The sequence below is a fragment of the Pseudopipra pipra genome, chromosome 2 (genome assembly GCF_036250125.1).
Source record: "Pseudopipra pipra isolate bDixPip1 chromosome 2, bDixPip1.hap1, whole genome shotgun sequence".
Lineage (NCBI taxonomy): Eukaryota > Metazoa > Chordata > Aves > Passeriformes > Pipridae > Pseudopipra > Pseudopipra pipra.
In genome coordinates, this window is record NC_087550.1 from 23,203,352 (window position 1) to 23,229,790 (window position 26,439).

At 36.6% G+C, this 26,439-nt stretch overlaps 1 protein-coding gene across 25 annotated transcripts in view; it reads right to left on the minus strand.

Annotated features, from left to right (window-relative positions):
• ZBTB20 (zinc finger and BTB domain containing 20) overlaps positions 1-26,439 on the minus strand; it is a 530,641-nt gene that overhangs the window by 282,842 nt on the left and 221,360 nt on the right. For 2 of the 25 annotated variants that reach the window (XR_010428072.1, XR_010428056.1), the window contains one exon: positions 1,913-1,976. The exons of the other annotated variants lie outside the window; for them this stretch is intronic. The gene's annotated coding sequence lies outside the window, so the exon portion shown is untranslated. The remainder of the gene's footprint in view (positions 1-1,912; positions 1,977-26,439) is intronic. 25 annotated transcript variants of the gene reach the window in all.

Below are 26,439 nucleotides of genomic sequence, written 5' to 3' on the forward strand. Positions count from 1 at the left end.
TTTAGCAGTACCACAGTGGACCTTGGCTGGCTTCCCTTCCAACAGGACCTGTAGAGAAGCCAAAGACTGTATTGAGCCTTGGAGAGTTAACTTCCTTTTGGGGTCTTGTCTTCATTGCAACAGTTGTTTGTAAGTACAATGCTAATGTTGCCCCCAGCATGATTCCCATCCACAACAGAAGCCTCTTGCTCAAACTAAGTGCTATTTTAACTTGACTCTGGCCTAAAAACAGATTAGAAGTGGCAACCCATGTGCTGTAGTTACTAGTGTCAGTAACACAGTGGGAACTCATCAGTTCTCTGGTTATGTTTAAAGTGCTGATCTAAGATCCTGTCTTGTAACTGGGGTCTAGACTAAAAAACACACAACCCTTATACCCAGTTATCTACAATAAGCTCAAGTGGGTAGCAGGCGATGGTCTGACGTTAACAATTTGCTTCTCCTCTCAATCTCTACAGTGCATTGCTGACAAATAAATACTCTGAATTTGCAGAAGAAACTGCATGTGCACAAATAAGTTTAGGATAGAGAACCCTTACAAACATCAGCCTGTAACACTGCTGTAACAAACGGATTCAATGCATGTAAAACAATACTTGTTTTAAGCATTTTTACCCAGTACCTCTGCCTACCCAGGCTATCGTTCGGAATGAGGAGGGTTTTTCTCAAGTACTTCGGAGTCACCATCTGTGAAACAGAGCACAGCTGCACCAATAATCAACATGAACACAGATTCTAGCTTTGTGAATTGCAGATCTTATCTATACAGTCAAAAGAATTTTAAGGCCCATGTGGCCTGTGAGAGCAAGCTAGGGTGTCCATACAGTCAGTCGCTGTGTGGCAAATCCAACCTCTCGCATATTGACTGTTACCTACATAATCCTTCTCTTCCCTCTAATAAATCGGCACGAGATGAGCAAATCTGACTACAGGCAACTAATACAAACCACCACAGAAGTGGCCATATTGTCATCTAAACATCTCATGCTCGACTTTATTTACAGTCTCCAGGGCTGTAATCCCAGCTGGTAGTTTTAATTAGCAGTGAATATACTTTCACAACAAATTGGACCTTCTCCTTCTTGGGCATCAGAGATCCCTTCCACAGATGACTGTGGATTATGAAGAGACAAAGTTTGGGGATGTTGGGTAGGCAGCTTTCTCCTATCACATATCTGAAAAACTAGCATCATTCCCTGGCTCACAAGAGGACTTGGCAGGAAGTCAGACTATGACTATCCAGAAGACTCTTCCCTCAGCGTCAGAGTAGTAAGATACATCATGGAAACTTGTAACAAAGCATAAATAATTCTATTTAGAAGTCAATACAAAATTGTGGACTGCAAGGCCAGCTGCAGGGGCTGTTTTTTGTTTATGAGTTTAAAGCCAAAACATGGATAACGTGGCAAGCATCATCAGAGAACGTAAATATCTACTCTTTTGCTGTTATTGCTAGCTTTGCTCATTCTGTAGCCACTAGTGAATGCCTTACTACAAAACTGCAAGTGCAGCAGCAGGGTTTTAACAGCTTTTTTCCTCTAGCTGCTCTGGGATTTTTCCTTTCTTGGCTGTAACCAGTTGCAACCAGTTGTGAATAAGTCGTTATCCCTCTGTGCAACTCACAGCAACTAAAAGAAACCAGTGTCATTATGCAAGTTTCAAAAAAGAAAAAAAAAAGTTTTGTTTTATGGTTAATTATCCATGGTCTATTTACAAAATAAATCAACCCATTGTGCACCACCAGGATTTGTGGCCTCATTTGAACTTTGCTTTTCATTAATCACTTCAAAAATAAAAGCTAACTGGTTTTTGTTTTTTCTCCTTTTTGGTTTATTACTTGCATCTGGCTATAAATTGTAAAAATGGGGAGAGAACAAAGTATGGATTATTAACCCTCAGTTTCATGACTTACATGATCTCAGTCTTGTCTTTCTCCACGTGCCTAAACAGATGCACAGTCCAAAAATTCCAACATTCTGTAAGAAATGTAATCACAAGAAGATTGAAATATTTTTTAAACTCAAACTTTGAGTTATTAAAAGGCAAAAAGCTTGCCTTAAGAAACAAAAAGGTGGGCAAACATTTACAAATATATTTAAGCTACTGAAGGAGGCCAATAAAATTACTCATGTAGGTATCTAAGTAATACACAAATGTTTGTGAGCTCTAAGCACAAGACTGTTTTGTTTAGAGAAAACCTACTTGCAGGCAGCCTGGAGAAGGCAGAAAATGGATATCTGATGTCTTTAGAGTGCTTACAATTTATACAAGAAAACAGAAATATTTTTTTCTGAAAATGTTTTAATTATATAAGAAGTTTAGATCTTGTCCCTATGTGATGACAGAGAACTACTGAATTTCTGAAAACTAGCCAATGGAGAGGCAAACGAAGGACATTTTTAGCTGCTCTGTTAAAAAACCTGTGTATTAACACTTATTTCACTTTGATAGGGAATAAAATACATATTTGCATAAAACTGAAATTCTCCTCTGCTTCAACTAAGAAAGCTGAACAATTTATTTATGTGCACTATGGACTCTTCAAGTAAAACTATAAAAAGTAAGAAAGGCTGAGAAACAAACATGATAAAAGCATATATAATGACAGGATATAAAAATGTCACCCCCCTTTTATTTTCCTTTTTTTTTTTAATTTACCAGTTACTCTTAAGTGTCCTTTGCCTCTACTATGACAAACAGAAAGTCACGGCTCTCCACTTAATCCTTAATGAAATGGTTTAGAAAAAGCTGTGCTGCCTGTAGGTCAAAAACTGTGGCTTTGCTGCACTCAGAACTACAACTTTTTATTTCAAAACTCCTGAGCTGGATGCAAGTATAAGGAGACTGAACATAACCAAGAGGTATATTTTAAAAACTGAGATAAAGAGCTGAAGCTAAGAAATTAGATCATTAATACTACATATTATTACAAATAGGAGCTCAGGAAGGTAATTTTTGCTTGCCTGTTGGTGTGAAAAAGAATTGTAGAGATTTGAAAAGTTAAAAAAACCCACTGCCTCCTCCTCCACTTTGCAGATGGCTGAGATGCTTTAACTTTCATTTCCAAAAGTAAATTAGCTCCCACTTAAATGAAAGTAAAAATTAAAAGCTGCCTCCACCTGACTGCAAAGCACAGCGGCCAGGCTGGGAGAGGAATGGATAGGCCTTCAAAGAAAATAAAAGCCTTTTTAAGCAACTCCTCATATGAACGCCTGCCCTTGCAGCAGCAAGCTGTGGCCCTACAGCCGCTTTCCATTATAAATGCTAAATTGGGAAATGTTTAACATTCTTTGTTTAATCTTTGCAGTATAAAGAAAAAACAGCTGATTCTCAGAAACATGACAGCCCGAGCAACCATTAGTGATCTGCCTCTCCCTCCCTCAAAGCAGAACAGGCCATTTCCAGCCTCAGTGGTGACTGACACTTTATAATCAGAAATGTATATTTAGATGGTTCCTAGAAGACGAGATTGAAACTTTGCCATTTTTTTTGTTCCAGTCGTGTAAGGGGCCTAAGGCAACCAGAATATTTAATAAAAACTGTGAGCAGAAAAAGAGTTTAAGAAACATATGCAGTGGAAACTACAGGCAAAGGTGGTTTCAGATTCTTTCTGCATTGTTTTCTGTTAATATCTTTCCACAGTCTTTCCATGAAGAAGAACATTATTATTTATTTTGATTTAAAACATTATCAATTGAGTGTATTTTTCTCTTGTTCACAGCACAGTCCATCTATTCTGCTGCAACCAGTCACATATAAATCAGCACAAACTCGTGAGTGAGCAACCCTCTCTGTTGCTTAGACAAGCAAACTCTCCTTGTATCTTGTCTCTGCAAGAACTTCCCTAAAGGGGTGAGTTTCATCATGCATCCCAAAAGTCAAACTAGTTAGAGGCTTCTTCAGTTGAAATTATGAAATAATACCCCAAATCGAGTCCCCACCGAAACTGAACTAACTGAAATAGGTTTTTTACAAGATTTTGCCCTGGAGCACACTTTCCGGATCATCAAGTCTAGTTCATTGCTCTCTTCTGCTACAGATATTAAAGGTCACATCCTAAAGAGTTGTTTTTAAGGCTCTACATCAACAAGGTGAAGAGACTTTATCCGTCCTTTCCACCCTGGCCACCAGCATTCAGCAGCGATGAGACCAGACATCCAGGAAACAAACCCGTGAGCAAATGAGGATGTACTCCTTCCCCAGGGGGGTTCTCACAGGCAGCATGGTACATCCTCTTGTGGGGCTCACGCTGATGAAGGCACTCAGTCCAGAGTCCTCACTGCATTTTGTGACAACAGGAAAACATTCACCACTGTACAGAAGAAAAAGTAAAGAACATCGAAGTGTTGACCCTGCTCTGAGCACTGCACACATCCTGACAACTCCTCTACACCACTGGACTTCAGTGATCCTTCCCTGCAGGTGTCATGGCCCACTTGCACACACCAGGTTTAACAGCAACGGCAAGAATATACAGGTTCTCTGATGGGAGAAATGAACCATCTGCTTTGTTTGCTGTGAACATGGAAGATAATAACTTTGAAAAGGAGGACCGCAGGAACATTCAGTGCAGCTAGGCCTGATACTTTTGTTACAACTATTATAAAAATATTGCTTTTTGCGCCGTTTCCTAGGGACTTCTGCAAGGCAAAAAGACCAGTGAAACTACTGAAGGCACTAGCAATGAATTACTGATAGTGAAGGACACAAAATTGTCATAAACTTCAACCAAAGTGTGAGAGTTGCAAAAAACGACAGTTCTGAGGAAGGGAGGGAGGGAGGAAACCTTGCAGAATAATTGCTAGATAAAAAGCCTACCGTAGCTAATTCAGCACATTGCTGGATACAGAAAAATCATTTAGCTAGCTATTTTTCAAATATACCCCAAGTGTGTGTCAGGGAAGAAAAATAACGAAATTTTAAAATAAAAATTAATGTAGAGCTCCTTTCATTTATGTTGTTGTTTTTGAATCTTTAGTGTTCATATTTAACCTTTTCCCTAAAATAACAAACTTGAATTTAAAAAAACTAAGGCACAGATCGTTATAGAGGCAGGACTCAAACAGCTTATGTTTAAAAATAAAATAGCAGTCTTTTTAAGTTGTGAAGACTTATTCATTAAAACTGAATATTAACATCTCATTTCAGAAACTGTTCAAACCATCCCTTTTGCCTATTTTGCCTATGAATTTAGGAAGACAGAAGTTTCACAGGTTGCATGTCTAGCATCTGGTCAAGTCAAATCACCCTCTCCTCCATAAATTAAAATTAGATTTCCATTCTGCAGAAAACACAAAATTCCCTCATTCTGGTTGCTGTTCAACTGTGTATATATAACCAGAGCTTGGCAGCAGGCATTTCTAAGGTTTTTTATCTTGTTTGATTAGTAAATACTCAGAAAGTAATTGAATGTTTGTTTGACCATTAAGGAAGGGTAGTGCCTTGCTAGTAGTTCACCTAATCATACAAAGTAAAGCCGGGGACTGAAGACTGGAAGTTAGTAGTAACCTAGTGACATGCAGAGAAATGTCTCAGTAAGTGAAAAGCATGCAGATGCCTTTAAGAGGGAAATTTGCTTGTCTACCATTAAAAGTTATCAGGTTTTGTACACCTATTCCAAATAAGTCTCCCACTGCAATCAGTGCAGATAAAAAAACTTACAGACTAAGACTCTGAGAAGGCAGGCAGAAAATAATTTTCATTCAAAGACAAATGATCACCCTTTTGATTAAGTTAAACACTGGACTCCTTATTGATCATGTTCACTGTAAAGTTACACCATCTTCATCTTCTGAGCATTTTCTAAAGGGCTGACAGCTACGAGGAGCACAAGTATAAGGGATTTTAAGGAGGTTACTCTCTTCTACTGCCTGCAATTATGTTATAAACTGCTATTGGTATGTTGATTTAGCTCCACTTTACAATTACATAGATTTTCATGCCCCATAATTCCCATAGGACAGTCTTCCAGCATTTAGTGCTCTGGTGACTAGGGCCATTTTCATTTATATGTGATCATCCATAATATATAGGGTTATTAAGACTTATATGTGGTTGGTGCCCAAAGTTTGGTCTTTGTGCAACACCAGTCTGAAGTTTAAATAATTTTTTAACTTCTACAAATTATTTCAACACCTCCTCCCTATGCATTTAAGTAGATTTTATAAACATTAATAACATAGCTTGAGAATATTTCTGCAGGGCACAATAAAGCAAGTATCTACGACTATAATCCCTAAGTGATTCTGTACTGAGAAACAAATGGAGGCAGAAGAAGTTTTCATTGCTCAGAGCCAAAGCAAGGGCTAGTTTCAGAATCAGGCAAGGAATCCAGGTGTTCCGATGCACTTTTGAATATATATGTACTCCCCAGCAATTTGGTGAAATATACTTACACAGTTTAAAATACACTTACAGAGCTTAAAATATTCCACTTCCTGTTTTCACAAAATCCTGTTTCATTTAAAGTTTGTCTCAGGGATCACTGTTGAAAGTTGTCAGCTTTAAATATTTTTTTTCTATTATGCCCTGAAGTGGGCATAATTCACATGCAGATTCATTTTATGGCTCTTTTCCAGTGCCAGAAAAACACTTTAAAATAACTGAGGATCGAGCCCTATAACTTTATAATTGACCTAACAGACTCCTGACATCATATCAACAGAATTAGCAGCATTACACTAGGGAAGAATCTGTCCAAGAATGTGCACACAGACAAGAACGATTTGTAAAGGGCAAAAGAAAACAAACCCCGACACAATGCTCACAACCACAAACAGGTCAGATCCTCAGAGGATACAACTAGGAATAAATTGCTTGCAATAACTACAGGAATAATTTCTTCCTGTAGGGTAGGAATGAACAGGAAAAAAAGTATGAACTTTTCTTTAGTACTGACCCATTTGTTCCTTTTTTTGAAGCCCACAAATCCCTCATTTATTTATTTATTTGTTTAAAAAATTATTTCAGCAGGGCTATATGTATTTTTGCTTGCTAAAATATCCCAAACAATCCTAATCAGAAGAATCTTTGGACCTTTATGGACATCAGTCACTTAAAATAGAAATTAATAAATAAAGTTCAGCACAACCTAAAATTTCACTATTCTTCTGCACTTGCTGCTGTTACACAGAAACCAAACTGACACTTGCATTAAGGTCAGGAGAGGAAAGAGAAAAAGCTTTCATTGTATACATCCAAAAGCTGGAGGGAGGGGGAGAAGAGAGAGGAGGAGAGAGGCAGAAACACTGTGTAGAAGCCAGGGATGTTCCAGAGCACACTGTGACAAGAAAATACTCAATAAGAATTCCTCCAGCCAAAACCAGATCTTAAATAGATCCATTGTCTTCCAGCCTGAAGCCCTTAAAAAGGCTCAAAATTAAAGTCTGTGCTGTGGGCACCCAGTTGTTCTTTCCTTTCATCAGGATTTGCAGGTTTTAATACAATCTGTCGTCAGGAAAAACAGTAGAGCTGTACAGTCCAGAGAGGTAACAAAAGCGAAAGGCAGGCGAGAGTTACATAACTGGCTTTTTACATAAATATTACATTGAGAGATATTTTGCTCTTCAGAAAGGAAAAAAGATTAAAAAAAAAAAAAAGGCACAAACCACGTCAGAGCATTCAATCCAACCTCGCTTACTCCTCGTCCCTCTTTCACTTTGCAACATGTATCGAATAGTTGAAGTGAGGTGTTTCTTTTTCTTGTTTTCACTAAGACTAAAGAAATAACCAATTCAGACTTAAACACTTCATAACAGATCGTCTTATATTACCTGAAAAGTGCACCACATCATGGAAGCTGGAAAAAAGTCTTATTTTCAAGCACAAGGAAGACTGCCTTGCTTATCTGCAGCACGGGGCAATTAGAAATGACCATGGATGTTAAACGAACTCGCCTCTGTACAGTCTGAGAAAAGGGAAAAAAAACCTGCAAGTCTCCCCATCTGTTATTTCCCTTTTTTTTTTTTTTTTCCTCTTTTGGCTTTAGAAAAGCAAAATTATGCAAGAGCTTTTGAATGTAAAGCCTGTGTGTGCTTTTTCCCTTTTTGTCTCTGTGTACACGGTATGTGATATTGCGTAACTGAGTACAGAGTGGGCGGTTAGCATTTACTATTGATTTACACTACTCCTTATATTGAATGCAGAGCTCCAAGAGGGAGATACACGCAAAGAAATGTGTGTGTGTGTGTGTGGGGGGGGGGAGATGGATGCAGATTTAAGGTATGTGCCATGGAAAGAGGGAAGCAAAGCATGTAGAAACAGAACTATGCTTTTCTGAACTAAACATGCTTTTCCCAACCTTTTCAGTTTTGTGTCCTTTGGTGGAAGAGCGGATGCCTAACAAAACCCACAAACCTCTCCATCCAAAAGTAAGGTTTCCCTCCTACACCCATGCCCAAATCCTATTAGAAACTACAAAAAACTACCAATTAATGCTTTTGTGACATTTTGTGCTAGGTATAAAGATGCCTAGCAAGGTCTTATTGATCATGAGGGTCATTAAGGTTACTAAGAGATATCTTTAGTAATACTATACATGAACTTTTTACTTATCCCTTCAGGACCTACTGGCTTGTAGGCACACAGAAATCATAGACACTATGCATAGTATGCAATACAAAGCCCTGCATTTATTGAGATGATGGACGACATTGAAATACGGGAATTAGAGACTGGAAACAAGGAAAGTTTAACCTATTTTGTTCACTCATTAATATATCCATGTGTTCTCTCTTTTCCACAAGCACACAGCCAGAATCACCAATTTAGACAGACAGGCCTCTAGCTCATTAATGAGAATAGTTTTGAGTCAATAAGGAGAAATCCTCTCGTTCCCCTCACGTTGCTGAATCCTTTGCCTCCAAAGTGAGACATGGCTACCCAAACTCTTCCTGCTCCCACTTGACACTAGATCCTACAAAGCAAGGAAAGGCCACTAGGCTGGCACAACACTGAACTTCTGGGCAGCCATTTATTTATTTATATTGGGTTGGGGATTTTTCTGATAATGTCAGTGGGATTCTAAAGTCTGTTAACGTGGTTTCTAAAGGATGTTGAAAGACTGAAGACTAAAAGGAAGTTTATTACAAGCCACAGCAGACACTGAGCCTAGTATCAGAAACTAAACTGAGTGTGCTGATTAAAAAAAAAATCAACTATCAATGCTCTTAAAACTTCTTTTGCATTATCTTTACTGGAAGATACCCATTCTCCATATTTATTCAAATCATTTTTAATGGGCAACATGTTTTTTCTTTGCAGATCTGACATCAGGCATTTTTACAGGTCCTAAAATAGCACAGTGTGCAAACAAAAAACTCCATGTTATAAGAAAGGCAAACCCTATTTTAAGGAAATTACACAGATATCCAATGTTTCTGACTATTCTATTTATTTTTTTTTCTTTTTCCCAGATCCACATCTACTAACATTAACTAGGGTACTACCAGGCAGCATGCAGTCGGGATCTCCGTCACGATGTTAGGAAAACAAAACATATATTCAGTGTCTTGCACATGCTTATTCATTTTGTTTGCACATAAATAGAATTGCATTGAAATTACCCAGCAAATTTTACAGAAAAAGTCATGTGCAGCCTAGCTAGTCTGATTTGTCTTAAAATGAAAGAAAAAGAGTAAGGCCTTCATTAAGAGGGATCTAGGCATGCAACCTGTATTAGGCACTTACTAATACAGATGGGGCCAACTCAGAATGTGCTCAGGCACCTTTTTTTTGCTCACCGTAGGAGAGGTGGGGGAAAGAAATGAGACACAGAAGACAAACTCTACTTCAGTGTCTTGCAGTCACTAGAGATGATCAGACTTTGAGTGATGCTATGGGGAGTGTTTCATGAAGACTGGACCATAGGACCAGCGTATCAAACAATGAAAGCTCACACTGTTCTGAAAAGACTGCACGTTAAGAGGAACATATTTTTCAGCACTTAAAGTTAGTCTGTATTTTTATTATATCCTCACCTTATGAGATGCAGCATAAAATCTTAAAATGCTTTAGAGTCTTATAGGATGTTATATAAAAGAGATATGGAGAGAAACTAAAGAAATACCAGCTAAGGGAAAGCAAGCTCAGATATTTGTAAGGGTAGCTCCAAAGCTGCTATACTTGCTTTATCATTGTCCAGAGCACATAAATTTTTAAGCACTTGTTTGCATGTCAGATTATAAGTAACTATCTGTGGACTGTACATATCAGGTTCAACCAGAGATTTGAATCCCCTAAAAATATGGGGAGACAAATTAGGGAGTTCAGTTCTGATATATTTGTACTTGAGGGGAATCAAGCGAAGCTGACAAAAGTTTCCATTATAATCCATCTGCCTTCAATCGCTAAAAAATGTTGGAAACTTCACTATGTAAATTTTCTATTCTTAATGTTTACCTAATCTTAAATTTCATGAAAACTTGAATAAATAAAAGTTCATCTGTTTTACACAAAAGGGAATGAGGAAAAAAAAGGAAAAAAAAAGAACATCCAGGGATTTAAGAGAAAGGGGGAAAAAAGAAATTAAGCTATAGCAAAAAGCATTAACAACTGAAAATATGAAGGGACTCATAGCCTATAAAGTCAATACTGGCTAGATTCATGTTTCAAGAAAAAGTTTTCTACTATGATAAATACTGAAGTTTTTAAAAGTCCACATAGCTACAACACCCTACCAAACCTTTTATGAAGTGCAGCTTGGATATACATTTAGGTCAGAAAATCCTAAAAAACCCTGCTATGTATGTGCTAAATAACCTGCTGTATTTGTATCTAATTGTATATTACATTCTTTAATGTATCTGATACATGTTCTCCCTACAAGAGAACACACCTACAAAGTAACATTATTTTTTGCTACATTAGACAGCTGGTTTGGTTAGGGTTTTTTGGGTTTTTTTGATTAGTGAAGCACATTAATATTAGGTGCCATTTGCACGTATCAAGGATTCTACAGCTCTGTATTTGCAGAAAAACTATGTGACTTCTCATTAAAGACTGTATCATAAGGGAGAGACTAAGCTTATAAACAAGTTATTACTCTAGGATTTCATATTTTACATGTAAGCTTAATGTTTCTCAATATAGGTTCTGTCTTTTTAATGACTGTAGGAGGAGATAAGCACAGTGCTAGGTTGCCATGGGCTTTTAATGGCAAAATGAATAATAAAAAAATATTAAAATGATAGAGACAAAACCTAAATATAAGCATACTAGAGACGCTTGCCAACTGTCCTTGCTAGTTAAAGAATCAATAAACCTTTGCAGATCTTGTGCAACATGACTGTACTTGCAATAAAAGTAATTCACAACAAATATGCTTTTCTTGGCAATTTACCTTTACTTTTCTCCTGCTGACTTCTCTTTCACATGAACCTTTTGGACTCAGTGTTTTGGAATGACCATGACACAGCAGAAGTTGCTAAACTTTCCCCACCCTTCAGCTAACCTATTAAACATGTGTAATGGTGTTATTTCTTAATGGTTCCTACAGACTGACGTATTTCCAAGACGGTTTTAGACAAAATGAATGGCAGTAAAATTGGCAAAGACTCAGAAAGCAAAGTCCAAGGAGACTAGCAAAGAACTCAGTCAGAAAAAATGGTCTCTGGATATTTTTGACATGTCTGCCAGAACCAAAAGAGTAGAGGTTATGTCAGTGTTTCCATAATAAACATCAGTTTTCAGGATTATAACTCAGCTGCAACGATCTGATCCAGAGTCAAATCAACACGTGCATAGTTTTAGATCAAGAGCAATTTTTTTCTTTAAATATATATTTCCCCTACTGCAAAAGCAATCTAATGTTATAGTTTAATCTGGTAATGAATTACTAATTCATCAGAATTAGGGAGAGAAAGCAGAAAACAAAATTCAGAATTCAGAAAGCAAATGCTTTCTGGGATTGCATAACTTCCGGATATTCCCTATGAGATTTTGAAAAGACCATATTTCTAAAGTAATTGGTGGCTCAGTACAATCCCTGTCCAACAAACCTTAATAGTTGTTTTGGTCCCTAAAAGCAAAACCTTGTTTTGAAGCAAGTGTGACTTTTGTAATGTGCAGTGAACTCACGAAAAGACTAGGAGGGATTCAGAAGAATTTACTGGATAGGCCAGTTAATTTTTGAAGTACTGTAATTTATCACATTAATTCATCTTATTTCTCTTAATATCACTCTTAAAACACACAGGTTTTCTCCTGAGGAAATCTGAATAACTTGAGGATTTTCAGGCAACAGGTAGATGGCACATCTGAGGCATCCCTGAAGTGCAGAGGGCAAGGTGCTCCTGTGAGGCGTGAGGGCTGTGCCCAGAGCTGAGAGCAGCCTCCAGTCCAGAGGTGAGAGCAGCTGCTGCCACCACAGCCACCATGAGCAGCAAGCAGCACCTGAATAAAGTCCGGGTCCTGGTTTTATAGAACTTTTTCACTAGCCCACTGACCAGAGAAAGTGCCAGCACCTCCCGTATCAGTCAGGGATTTTCCATAGCTTCTTATTCATACACATATGACTTCAAACTCCTCCCTGTGTTTAATTCAAGTATCTCAAGAGATATAGTAAAAACAAGCACCTTCACAGGATACTTCGCATGACTCAAAGACCAAATTTTCAGGAAGCACCAAGGTGATAGGAAGCTGGGGTGTAAACCAAACAATATGTTAAAATATGCTTGGAAGGACTTATTTTCAGGTAGCAAAATAAGACAACTGAGTAAAAAATGGCTTGTGCCAAACCCAATAATGAGTTCAGACGTGAACTCCAGATGTTCTGGGCTGCCTTTTCCCTTTTAATCTGCAGAGGAAAATTATTTTAGACTACATTCTTTAAGAAAACCTGCATTATATGAGCTAAATAACACAGTAAGCCTTTTACCACTTGACATCTTAATTTTCTGTCTTGGTTATGTTTCGTCATGTTGAGTATTGCTGGTCTGAGTATGAATATATACATGTTTACCTTTCTTCTGCTTTGCTATAAGTTCCTCAGAATACTGAAAATTGGCCACACTCATCAGCTGATGGCATATTTTGAATAAAAATAAATTAAAAACAAGTGAATTGTTTGTAACACAACACAAAGCATCAGCAACAGTATTTCCTACTGTTATCCCTTCATTTTTCCTCAAGACCGTCAGAGTACTTTGTAAAAAGAGATGTGCTCTTACTGAATACCTTGCTCCTTGAGTAGTTCCGGTGGAATCATGAGACTGATTAAAAAACCAGGGTATTATTCAATTACCCAACTCTTTGGCATAATTACCAACAATTCTACTCACAAACAGGAAAATAAATACATAGATTTTAAATAATTTGTGCAAGATCTCACTCTAGGCAAGTGGTCAAGCTGGAAGCAGAACACCAAACTCTACTGCTAGCCTTTGATGTAAACACCTCGTACTACCTGTATTATATTAAAAAACCAAACCCAAACCAAAAAACACAGCTCTGATAATTTTCAGGCATTTTCCAACAACCTTGATCTATCTAAACATCCTTATCCAAATGCTACAAAATAGGAAAAAATTGACTTCTCGGGCCCTTCTGAATAGCTGTAAAGTTTTCTTTGTATCTAGTAAGGTTAAGACCTTTTAGACTTTAACTACCTACATAACAGCTATGGATTAACCAAAGCTATATTGCTACAACAAAGAGAAAGAAGAGTGTTAAAACAGGCATCAGAGATTTAAAAACAGAAGACTAAGACACACATATATGGACACACACTCACAACATGATTTCTGAAGGCAATTTTATCATGAAGTTAAATGTTTTCCCCAATACTCTGCCACACAAGTTCATCCGCAGAGACTGAAGGACCTGAAGCAAAGATCAGTTGTACAGTGGAAGCAGAAAGTTGACAAACAGTGTGTGAGGCTTACTGTAAAATAGAAACTAGATGTTGCACTTTTTCAGACTGTGAGTCAGGATTTTTATTTTCTTTACTTCTTTTAAGGTAAAATTACAAATGTTATGCTTTGTTTCTATCCTCTGACTTTATAAGAAACTACACAATGACTTGTATTAAGCAAATTATTAGAGATAGTAAATATGTCATTTTTGCTGCTCATATTGGAAAGAAGCTTTCTTACCTTTTTACTTTGTTTGCTGGGAGCCAACAGTGTCATCCCCTCAGTCATTTCAGTGTCAGAGACTCTTTTTATTATACAGAACACAAGTAATAGCAAAACTGTGCTGATCTGCTTGCTTTCACTCTATATATTCTCTATATTTATAGGCTTATGCTTCTATCTGAATCTATATTTATCTGGTTTATCTGCCTACAGTGCATCTGTTTCTCGTACACACAGACATATATACATATACACACGTGCACGCACACAAATATACAGACACATATAAACACACATGCCCCAGAATATGTGTACTTACAGTGGGCTTCTGTTCAACAGCAAGATTTGTGTAAATATAAACATATGCAGTATACACAATATAAACGAAGACACATGCACAGAGAAAATCATAAGCTATTGCGTGAATATGCCTTGCTGGCTTTAGGAAGGTTTATTATTCAGCAGGCTGCCTAGTCAAGAGGACTGTATACAATTAGTTTCCTTTACATTACTCCGCTGTTGTAGCTTTGCAAGCAGTAGCAGTTTATGCTGTTATTTTGCTTGGAGTTTTTTCTGTTTAAGTGTACCTGACACAGTTGTGAAATCACTGCCATCCTGTCAGTAAATGGATTCCCTGTTGGTACCACTAACAGTTTACCTCAGGCTAGTCATTAAAAAGGCAAGAGTTAGGCCACCCTGTGCCAGTTCAGGAGACCACCCCTAGAGGAAAGGAAGAAGGTGTGACCCCAGATCCAGGTCAATCTGGCAATTTTAAGACCAAACATTCCCTAGGCCTTAAAAATAAACATTTTCCCGAATTACCAGAGCATAAATGGGGACATTCACCTTCACATGAGGAGAAACCAGCATGCCACACTTCCTTCCCTGTATCACCAGAGAGAACTGCAGGTATTCTGCCCCATTCCTTAGACTGGAGCTAGGTCTTGCTGGCTAGGCTTCTGAAGTCTATCCGAACTGCCAAAGGAGATGATGGAAGTGAAGTGTGTGACACTAACGGTCTCTTTGATGCCATAATGTGATAGAGCCTCCCTCAGGCCAATTTAAACAGATTATAGCATGCCTCTGCTGGAAAATCATAGTTCAGTACTTTACTTGTTCACATCCTACTATCTCAAAGGGGTGGAGGAGGAGTTTACACAAAGTAAGAGCAAAGCCAGGCAACAGTCACTAGGGAATTCTTTCTATCCCCCTCATAGCAAAGTTATATTTTGGCTTCCCCGTTGTTCATAAGACAGTGAAAATAACTGCTGATTTCATGCATGACCTCTGGATTCTTCTGAAAAGAGCAGGAATCCCTAAGCCAAAAACTGCTGGGTATATAGGCTAAAGAAATAAAATATAAAGAACCTACTGGGTATCAAGGGCAGCTAAGAGGGCCTTACGCATAATATTTCTGAAATCCTACAAAGCTACAAATAGGGCCAAACAACACATCTTGGGATTTTACAGGAGTAAAAAACTATACTCAAGTATTAAGAAAGAGTCTCTTCTGAAATCCAGGTAATAAGTATATTAACTAGCAGCACTTAATGGATAAGCAAATTATTAGGACGTATTAAAAAACCCCAAAGAAGTTCTAGAACTCAAAATCAGGTAATAAAAAAAAAACAAACAACAAAAAAAACACCTTAAGAAGACTTTTTATGTCAAGATCATGTTGGATAAACTAAATCAGAAATACTGCTTCCTAAATCAAAGACTTCTGGATAATTCTTTCATTCTCTTAATCATACTGAAGACCTGCTCCTGTAGTAATTTTACACTTATTCGGTATTAGATGGTCCATTTGAAAGCATATACAGAAAATCTACAAACAAGATGGTATTTAAATATAATATATATACTTTTCAAATAGACAGATTTTCTACGTATCTTCATTTAATTTCTTTTTGGTCTTAATATTCTGATTTCTCAATCTTTATACTGAACTGCAGCTACTGAACAAAACTGGTTTCCTCACTGGTAAAGTTATCCCTTACCCCTGATGGCTGACACAACTCTTTTAAAACTTTTAAAAATATAATTCCATCCTCTTAACATACTATTTTTTAACTGCTCAGATCAACTTACATAGTAACAGGAGATGCACTCTACTTAAAAATTTTGCCATCTACAAATAAAACATGAATTTGAAAGAGGAAAGAGAAAGAATTTTTGGTTAACTTCTGCATTATCTGAGCACCATCAATCTAGTATGATCTATTATGAAAATAGTGCTAAAAATGACAGCTTGTGATTACTGTAATGATTCTACATTTATTTCATCTTTAGCAGTGACCATTTAGCAACAAGTCCATTAATTTTTTTCTCAGCGGGGTATTTTATAGTTTTAGTGTATTTAAGAGCATTTCTAAATTGAAAAACATTATTTAATTATTCAGGTGGCGGCAGACTGATTACAGAATATAGTTTCTCTTTGAGGGTGCCCTACAATGTACCTTTATACATATAAGAAACTATTCAAGCATTTCTTTGATGCACAAATGTACAAACTCCAACCTCATTTGTTCAGCATTCTTTGAAATTTTGTAGGTAGAACATAAAAGGAATCTGTTTAATGCAAACTCTCTCCTTTCTTATGACAAAGAGAGTGAATATTATTGGAGTTCAAGAAATGTACCCTTCTCTCTGTATACATTGCACTGAAAAAATATAGGCTAGGACAAACATCTGATACATCTTGCATTGCTTGAAGAATCTTAACATCTGACATATATCTATCCCTCCTAAAGAATCTTTTTATTGGATTTGCTAACTGATATCTAGGATCTTAAACATACTATCTTATTACTTGGAGCAGATTTAATGGTATGTTAAAATTGAAATTAGTTAAAGTAACCCTTTACTTCCAAATAAATTAAAATATAAAAATTTAAGCCCTATCCTTCCCTCAAAAAAAACAACCAAGACTCATGTAATTTTATGCTGATTTAACTGTATGAGTTTATAATGCAATTTTACATTAGTATAACTATATCTATGCATGAAGTTGATCTAGTATAATTACTTAAGTAAAAACATCAATCCTTTCAAATAGAGCAATTATATTAGTCTAAAATCTATGCACATACTAGACCTTAGTAGATGTCTGAGACCTTCTAAGACAAAATACTCAGGACCACTTGTCTATTCCAATAGTCACAATTCCTGATTAATCTCAACAAACCTGAAACTGCCTCAAATACATGAGACTTAAAAGCAAATAAACTATATGGGCCACACACTAATGTAGAGAATCAGAATTTCAGAGACCAACAATAAGAATTTAAATATTAAAAGAAAATATTTGTCCAATTTATCATCAGACAGACAGTAATGAGAAATTATTAAGGAGAATTCTTTTGTTGGAGTTCAGTTGGACAATTTCAAAGAATTATATGGACACTGTAAACCAACCAAGACTGTTTAGCAGCTCTGCATAGAACAGGCTGAAATCTCATCAGCAACTGACCAGTACTGCTTCCTAACAAAGTCTTAAGCCACAGATATACAAGTACAACTTGGCACCATCGTCACCTCTTTATGAAGATTTCAGGTGGCCAACAACACTTAAAATTTGGAAGCAGGGTAGGCAATGAGCTTTCTGAAACACATCATTCCACCACTATCTCAACTATTTTACCCATAACTGTAACAAAAGACTAGAAGTGCGACTTAGAAAAGTCACTTACAGAAACAATAGAGCTGTAATAAAATTTGAATGCTGCAGGAATGCCTAGCTTAGCACAACGCAGTTTTTCTTTCTTTTTTCTTTTTTAAAGCACCTCTGAGTATACAGATGACTTAAGAAAAAAATACACTCTTGAAACTGCGGTATCAACAGATGAATTTTAAAATATTATAAAGAGACTTCCCAAATGGAAGTGTTCCAGGGCTTTAACACTGAGTTTGATATATCTTTTCAGAAGCTCCTAGCTCTTCATAACCCTTAAATACTTTGTGATTCTCTGAACACAGAAAATAGCCTTATTCCTCCTTAGAACCCAGCAGAAACACATTCTTGAGAATAAAGGGAAAACAAAAAGAAAAAAGTTAAGTCTGTAGATCATCTTGAACAAAAGAATGAATTACCTCAACAAATAAAATGCTGACAAAAAACTAAGAGCCTGTCTTAGTCCTACCACTATTAACTTAAATTAATCATCCCAACTTTCCTGCAGAATTTTTTGCAAATAATTTGTCTCCTTACACAATGGAAGAAAAGCATCCTACTCCCTGATGTAAGCACTGAAAAGTTATTGAGTAAGATTTTTGTACATTATTATCTCAGGAAGTTATCTTGAAGGCTCAGAGGGAGTTTCAGCAAATATCTGATGTGGGGGAGTAGAGAAGACCATGTTTTCCCATGGAAGGACAACAGAGAATGGGCACAGATGGAAATATAGGAAATTCCATTTAAATGTGAGAAAAAACCCATGGTTTTGAGGGTACTCAAACACCGGAATTGTTACTCAGAGAGATTCAAACATTGGAATGGTTACTCAGAGAGACTGGAGTCTCCATCCTTGGAGATACTGAAAAACTAACTCAATACAGCACTGAGCAACTTGCTCTAGGTAAAGCTGGTTTGAGCTGGAGGATTAGACTAGACCTCAATGGTTCTGTGAAATCTTTTCAGATATGAATTTAGGAGCTACCCCAAAACATATTAAAATATGGTCCTGCTCATGGCTTTATTTGACTTGGTCCTGCTCAGAAATATAAAGCTGGACTCCAGGCTGTATAGGTTAACAGAACAGATGGCAGAAGTATCAGTATGCTTTTATAACACCTTCAGTAGCAGCAAAAGGCACATCCTGTTCATGTATTTTGTTTATGATAGCTGCTGGAGTCTGACAGAGACTCAGGTCACTATAATCTATACACTATCAGATCTCCCTATCTCTGCATGACACCTTGCTTTAGAAATCAAATCTTCATTCTGCATCTCAACAAAGCTTAAAGGCTCTTTGATCCACTGATGTAAATATGTCCAAGAAAGAACTAATGATTGCCTGCACACATTCAACCAGATGCTTTTTTCTAGCCTAATAGTTACTTCTGAAAGTCCAAATCATGAATGGACAATTCTGATCCAACTGATTTACATCATTAATACTAATATGCAAACTCTTAGCTTCTCTAAATTCAGTTTCTAAAAAGTATCATTATTTACAAGGCAACAGGAAACAGTAATATAATTCCTAAAAGTCTTTCCATTATTTCTTTTTATTTTGTACAAATAAGAGCCAGAAAGAGACACAGCAATTGCAGCAGAGAAAGAAGTGAAGCAGTAATCATTCAGTTGAAGTTTCAAAGCCAGAAAAACACAGGCAAATACCAACCACCACAACTAGAAAACCTGTATCTGGAGAGCCCCAACTGGATGTATATAGAGCTATCAATATTCTTAAGAATTAAAACTAGTCAAAAACGCCAAAGCAATGAACAGAAATTTAGTAAAGGCCAGTTTCTTCTCTTACTCATGATCTCCAGTCCTCTCATCTCCTCTGAAATATGGGGAAAAGCAATAAATGGCAAATATGATAACAGAGTCAGAATCCTTTGGTCATTCTACCAGTCTAAAAGATGTAATTATAAAAGCAGTGTTCTGATGCATATCAAGCTTTGCAAGCTTTTACTAGAGCACAGTGCTACTGAATTTTCAGTTGCTCAGAATTAAAATTAATTTACCTTCTTGTGATTTCTGTTAGTATCTATAAGTGAGATTTTTTTCAGATGTGATTGTTAAAAGATGTGATAATTCTCTACAACAACCGATTAGAAGAAATGCTTGGGCAGCAGTGTAATATAAAAAGAGGTTTTATCATTGCTGTCCAATTCTGTTTTAGGAAAAATTTGCATTTGGACTGTCCATCTTTTACTCTCAATTCAGAACATATAGATTTCTTCAATAGCCAATAGGTTATACTTTCAAAGATGCTACTTCTGAGGGTTTAGAAAATGATTAATAAAGGCTTTAAATAAATGCTTATTAACTGTTATAAAGGATTGAGTGGAACAAGCCAATGGATGTTTCTAATAACCTACAGATAGATATGATGCACTTACAAAATGTGGAATACTTATTATCCATCTCAAAAATGTTCTTAGAATGCTGATAAATCATATATAAACTACTATGAATTGTTTATAAAGTGTGTCATCAATATAAGTGTAGCTGGATAAACAATGCAAGAAAAAAACTTGCAAGGAGGCTATTTACAGTAGCTGTAAACACGCGTAATACTTCATTGTGCAAAGACTTGAGTAATAGACTTCTGCTTTCACAAGGATTAATCCTTCTCATCCCTCAGCTGGTGATCCAAATCTTATCTCCCTCTCCTGCATAGTACCAGCAGATATCTCAAACATCCAGGAAAATGGAGCAAATTGTACCCATAGAGACATATGGACCATGAAATCCCAGAGCATCAGCAGGGAGATGTGTGGCTACAGATTTTCAGAATCTTGAAGGAATTTCCACCCTAAGGAACACCAGGGATTACATATGTAGGGGGAATATGTGAATCTCCTTAAGGAACTTAATCAGTGAATGGATTACTACTATAAACTCATGCAGGTGTTACCTACGTAACAATTATAATATTAACAGTATTTCTCCCTTTACCTCTGTGTAGTTGTAAATTATGCATTCTGTTGTTAAATCAGTAAAAATTCTTTCATATTAGTCAAATGACCTCACATTTCATTGAAAGCAGAATCTGGTCCTGAATGTCACATCAGTGAGAACATAACAAAATAGAATTCTCTTGTAAGAAGGCAGTGCAGAATTTCATGGCACATGAATGAATCTTTTCTGATTGTGGTAAAGCTTTCACTTCATTGACACACGCTAAATAGCAGACAACTACCAGTCCTTACTGTCTTTTTTTTAAAAGAAATTTCCTGGTGACAAGAAATGCCCATCCAAGAAGTAAGATACTGTCAGGAAGCTTGCTGGATGGAAATAAACATACTATGTATTACTTATTGAAAAATATAAAAAATGAGGCTAGAATTTCTAACTATGTGATTTTACCCACACTGACACTAGAGTTTAATTTCAGCAACACCATTCCTCATTCATGTTTCTGCAGAATTCATAGCTCTGCTTTAACAGTAATATCATATATTGACTGTTTTCAGTAGAAAGTATCAAGATTATCATGCTCTAAGAAGTAGTCTATGTTTGTAGTCCTATGAAGAGAACAGGATTGTTTATTACTTATCCCCTAATTCTATTATTTCAGGCAGCCGAGTGAACTACAATGTCTGAAATTCAAACCCAACTTCCTGTCTAACACCGCTGACTGAACCAGTTATGCTTCCACAGGTTTTCCCAGAAGTGCAACTACAAAGGAGTGGTGATGGTTATGCTCAAGAAAATAGAGATAACATAATGGTTTGGGAAACACTGCCAGGTGAATACATTGCTCCACATCAGCTCTGACCGTGTCAGAGTAGCACATCAGAAACACATTACAGTTCTGATGGGAGGGTAAGTGAATACAGGAACATATTACACTCAGTACAGGAAAAATCTAAGGGCATCATAGAAAAGCTGGAGAGAGTGATTATATAGGCTCAGGGGGATACCAGCAATTATGAAAAGGACATTGCCAGCCACAACTGAAAAGCAAAGAACAAAGCCAACAATATGGTATTAATCACATGCCCTGTCCACATACGATGCCAAACTATTCAAAAGCACAGAATGTTCTTTATTCACCTCATTTTATATTGCTTGAATGAATTTAGCATTTATGAAAATGAGAGATTAAAAGCATTGATATCAACCAAGCTTTGGGCCAAATCCTACTTATCTTATTGATGCAAGTAGTTCCACTGATTTTAATGGATGTAATTACTATTGACTTCAACAGAGCTACTCACAGAGTCAGGAGAGCAGGATGTGGCTCATTGCATAACCAAGCTTCCCTTACCACCATGAATGGTGCCAACTCATCCATTCTGATGCAATGCCCCTGCTTTTTTGGTAATGGATCCCTTGAGCAGAAACAACTTTACACACCAAATGCTGTGATACTTTTGATGTGAGCACAGCAACAACTTGACTGAAATGACCAATTTTACTCTCTTCAAAAGCAACAGACAGGACTCCCTGACACCTAGAACTTCATAGCATGGTTTTATTATTCATTCCTTCAATTTCTTATGAATGAAACATCTGTGTGGGGCTGGAATTACCCTTCTGCAAGGACTGCCTATTCTCTGATGATTACTGTATATTTGAAAAGGATAGTACAAACCAAATTGATTTACAGTCAATCTCTTGGGCAGAGGAATAGGTTGTTTCCAGTAGCAGGTTTCTAGCGGTGGATTGCCATTTTGAAGGAGATCAGACTTCATTTATGACCACACCAATTTTCTTCTGCAGTATCCCCTTAGGACCATGGCAGTATGGAGGAGATGTGAGGGACAAAAAGAGAATGCAACAAACAACATCAGTGAGAAAAAAGGGAAGGGAATTGCCTTGGGGTTTGACAGCTTAGGAGTGATGTTAAGATGTCGTCTTTTAGGGGCTTAGTCCTTGTTCTTGTCATACTGCTTCAATGCCACACAGGTAGGAGCTTTTAAATGTGTAAGATGGCATGGAACACAGAAAGGCAGAAGCCTGGAACTCTTTTTTCAAAGAACTGAAAAGGCAGAAACCCAGTTTTTTATGTCATTTAAACCCACTGGAATATACAATAAGCTAAGAATTTCTGTCTTCAATCCCAGCTTTCCACAATCCAATTCCTACAGCATATTCTCAATGGCTATTCACGGTAGGCACCAATTCTAATATCTTTTTTATTTCATTATAAAATTTAAGTTATCTCCATCAATCTTAAATTCCTTTGTGGGTAGCTGAGACAAGAACCAGTCTAAAGATGTTCTGCTGCACTAGTTCTTACTCATCTTAGTGAAAGGTTATTCATTGCCCTCTGAAATTCCTCACTGGCTCCTGAATGTAGTTACAGATTCAAAGCTAACACAGATCTATATATTTAAGGACACAGAGTCCAGATACTTCAAGATAAAAAAAGTGATTTTTTCTTGCAGAGCAAATCTTTGCATGTAGGACATTACGAAATTTTTCCTTTATAGAAATAATAGAGATTTTCCAGGCTTAGGTCCTGTTATGTGCACATTTTTGAAACGATTATTATCTCAAGCACACAGAATAATGGTTAATATTTCAGATTTTAAAATACAGCAGAGCCTCAATTATCCAAATTCAGTGAACCCAGACAAGGTTTTGCCCCTTGTCATTTATTAATTAAATGGTAAATTGCTTCTATTACTAATTATTTCCACAGATCCATGGGCATGCAGGGCATTTTGGTTACTGGTAAACGCGATTATCAAGCGCTATTCAGTGTTCTTCTCATGTTCTTCAGATAATTGAGATTCTGATGTAATCTGGAAACCGTTTAAACTATTTTTTACAATGTATAACTGGGAGGGCTTCCAGGTCTTGTAGGTCCTCTGGGGTAGAAGCATCCCCAAGATTGTGGGAGGCAGCACTCCTGACAAGCCAAACGACAGGAAAGTGTGTCAGCCAATACGTAACACAAAAGCAAAACTATTTTGTGAGCTCGATCTGACAAATTTCTAATCCCAGCAGTATATTAGTTTGAATGAGTGACTGTTTGTTTGAATAGGATGCTAGCAAGTCAGATATTACATTAAAATTTGCTCTTTTTTTGAGGAGGGTCTTTATTTAAGGAAAGAGAAGTTTAGCTAAAGAATCCCTTAGATGTGAGGGTTCCTACAAAGGAGAAATGATTCTAACTAGAGCAAAATGGAGCAGACTTAGAAATACTGTCTGAGAGATTTTAAGGGTAGAGTTACAGAACTGTACACAGGCCAGAATGATGCATCATCTATGGGTGAAACCATGAGCCTCTGTATCAAAAGAACATTAAGTCAATACAATTCAGGTACCAAATACAGCAAAGGACTGCCTCAATAGTCAAAACAAGTCTGTTGTCACTGAGTAGAGTATCTAGACAGCCAGGGCAAACGCATAAGCACTTCAAGACAAAACCTAGGGACTAAGAGGAGTGCAACATCTATTAAAAAAAAAACCAAACAAAAACCCCCAAACAACTTATATAAGACACAAGTTTAGCAGCTGGAGATGTTGTCTGTTGCAATACTGGTGCACTTCATAATAATCAGCAGAACACACAGATGAGGGATTGTTGCTGTGAATTAAAACATATCTAAATAAAAGGAATAAGTGAAAATTTAAAAGTACCAAAATCATACTATGCACATCATCCTACTAAAGTGTTTATTGTGACTATGAAAAGCAAAATGGAAAAAAGCTCAGAGGCAGAAAACCTATGAAAGAAGGAGCAACTTTCCTTTTTAGTGCTAAGCCTACTTTAATACGTGTGTATTAAAGTACCACTTTGCAGTGATGAACATAACGCACACAAATTCAGTTCTCCGTAAGACTGAAAAAATAACAACATAATCCACTACAGCAATATATAATTCCAGAAAGAAAATCCTATTTAAAATAAGGAACACAGAAAAAAAGGAAATTAAAAAGAAGCAGCTAAGGGTAAAATGTTTTGAGATGCTACTGTTAGAAGATATTATATCAGAGATTCATGTCTCTTACAAGTAACAGGAAAGCCTCACCTTAGAATAGCTACAATAATCCTGACCCCCAGTTGTCTGCCTCAATCATTTTGAGAAACATCTCAGCAGTTTGTCAGGCAGACACAGCAGATTACAGCCTGAGGTACCAGGCTGTACTAAACAGGTACTAAACAGTTCTGATTTACCTGAATATGCTACGTTGTAAACTGTCATAATTCGGTTACCTCTTTAGATGAAAATCCTTTGCAAGAGGGCAAAAATCTCCAGAAGTGCATAATATGGTACTTTTAGATGCAAGAACCTTTAAAGTTGCCCTGCAGTAATTTATTTCTACTCAGAACTCACAAAACAAATGTATAAGCACATGTAAAAAAGAAAATAATAGGATTTTGAAAGTGACCCAAGTGAAGGGATTTACTAGAAGTAAAAAGACACCATCCAAAATGAGGAATTCATAGTGAAATGTAGAAAGTAGGAAAAAAGTGTATATTTTGTTGATTTTTTTTAAAGAAAATAAATGTTGAATAAGTCAGGCCCATGAAAATGTTGACAAACAACTTTTTAAAGTCATAAATAACCTTGTTAAACCCCTCACATAGAATCTGTTTCTGACAACAGATGAGGTGTAATAGGATTCTTCAAAGAACAAAAATCCCAAATTAATTCTTTGTATTTGTGTTCTCTATGGAGTAGTTTAAAAAGGTTTGCAAGTGAAATCCCTTCTCTGGAAGGTCAAGTCCGAGAAAATGTATAATGGAAAGACTAAATGGTTCCCATCTAACAGTTATAAAAGAAACTGTTATAAAGAAACTCAGTCATGAAAGAGCTTAACTAATAACTCTTGTACAACAAAAGAATAGAAAGTGATTTAATGGCAATAGTAAAAAAAAGGGCTTTAGGAAGATCCACATAGATCACTTGGTCTATAGTCTATGCCATAGAAACTGGTAGAAATTACAATAAATAATAATAGACAATTGAGTAGATAAAAGAGTGAAGGTACAACATGAATTTTTGCAGAAGGAAATTTTGATTCACAAATCAACAGTTCTCTGAATGAATCAATGGGCATATGTGTGAGAGATTCAAGCAGTACTAGTTGCTGAAAAATAAAAAAAGATTAAAAACCTCACCAAAGTAACTTTCTAAAAGAAAGTTATCATGACATAAGAGAAGAGAGACTAAATATTCATGCAACAAAATAGGACTTAATGTAGCTATTACTACACGGGAAAGACAGTGTGGAGTCCTTGTGGATATACCTATGAAAGCACCAGCTCAATACTCAGCATTCATCATGAAGGAGGGAAAAAAAACCCTTTAAAAAAAAACCCCTGAGAATTATTGAGACAACTAGAAAGTAAAACTAAAATCATAATGATATCCTTCTAATAAAATCCATAGCAGACTCACATACTGAAGACTATATGTATGTTTCAACTCTCGATAAAAGAGAGGATGTAAGCAGCCAGAAAGATGCAGAAAAGGGCACAGAGATGTTCAAAGCATGGAATAACTTCTGTGCAAGGACAGATTAAAAGGAATTGAGTTCTTTGCCCTGGAAAATAAATGATTGAGAGAAATATAAAGGACCTTTATAAAATCATAACAAACATGGACAAGGTGAACTGCTAATAATTGCTCTCTATTTCTCATTACATATTTCTAGAAAGCATCCAAAGAAGTTATCAAGCACCAGGTTTAAAGCAAACAAAAGGAAGTACGTTTTCACACAGTATGTAAT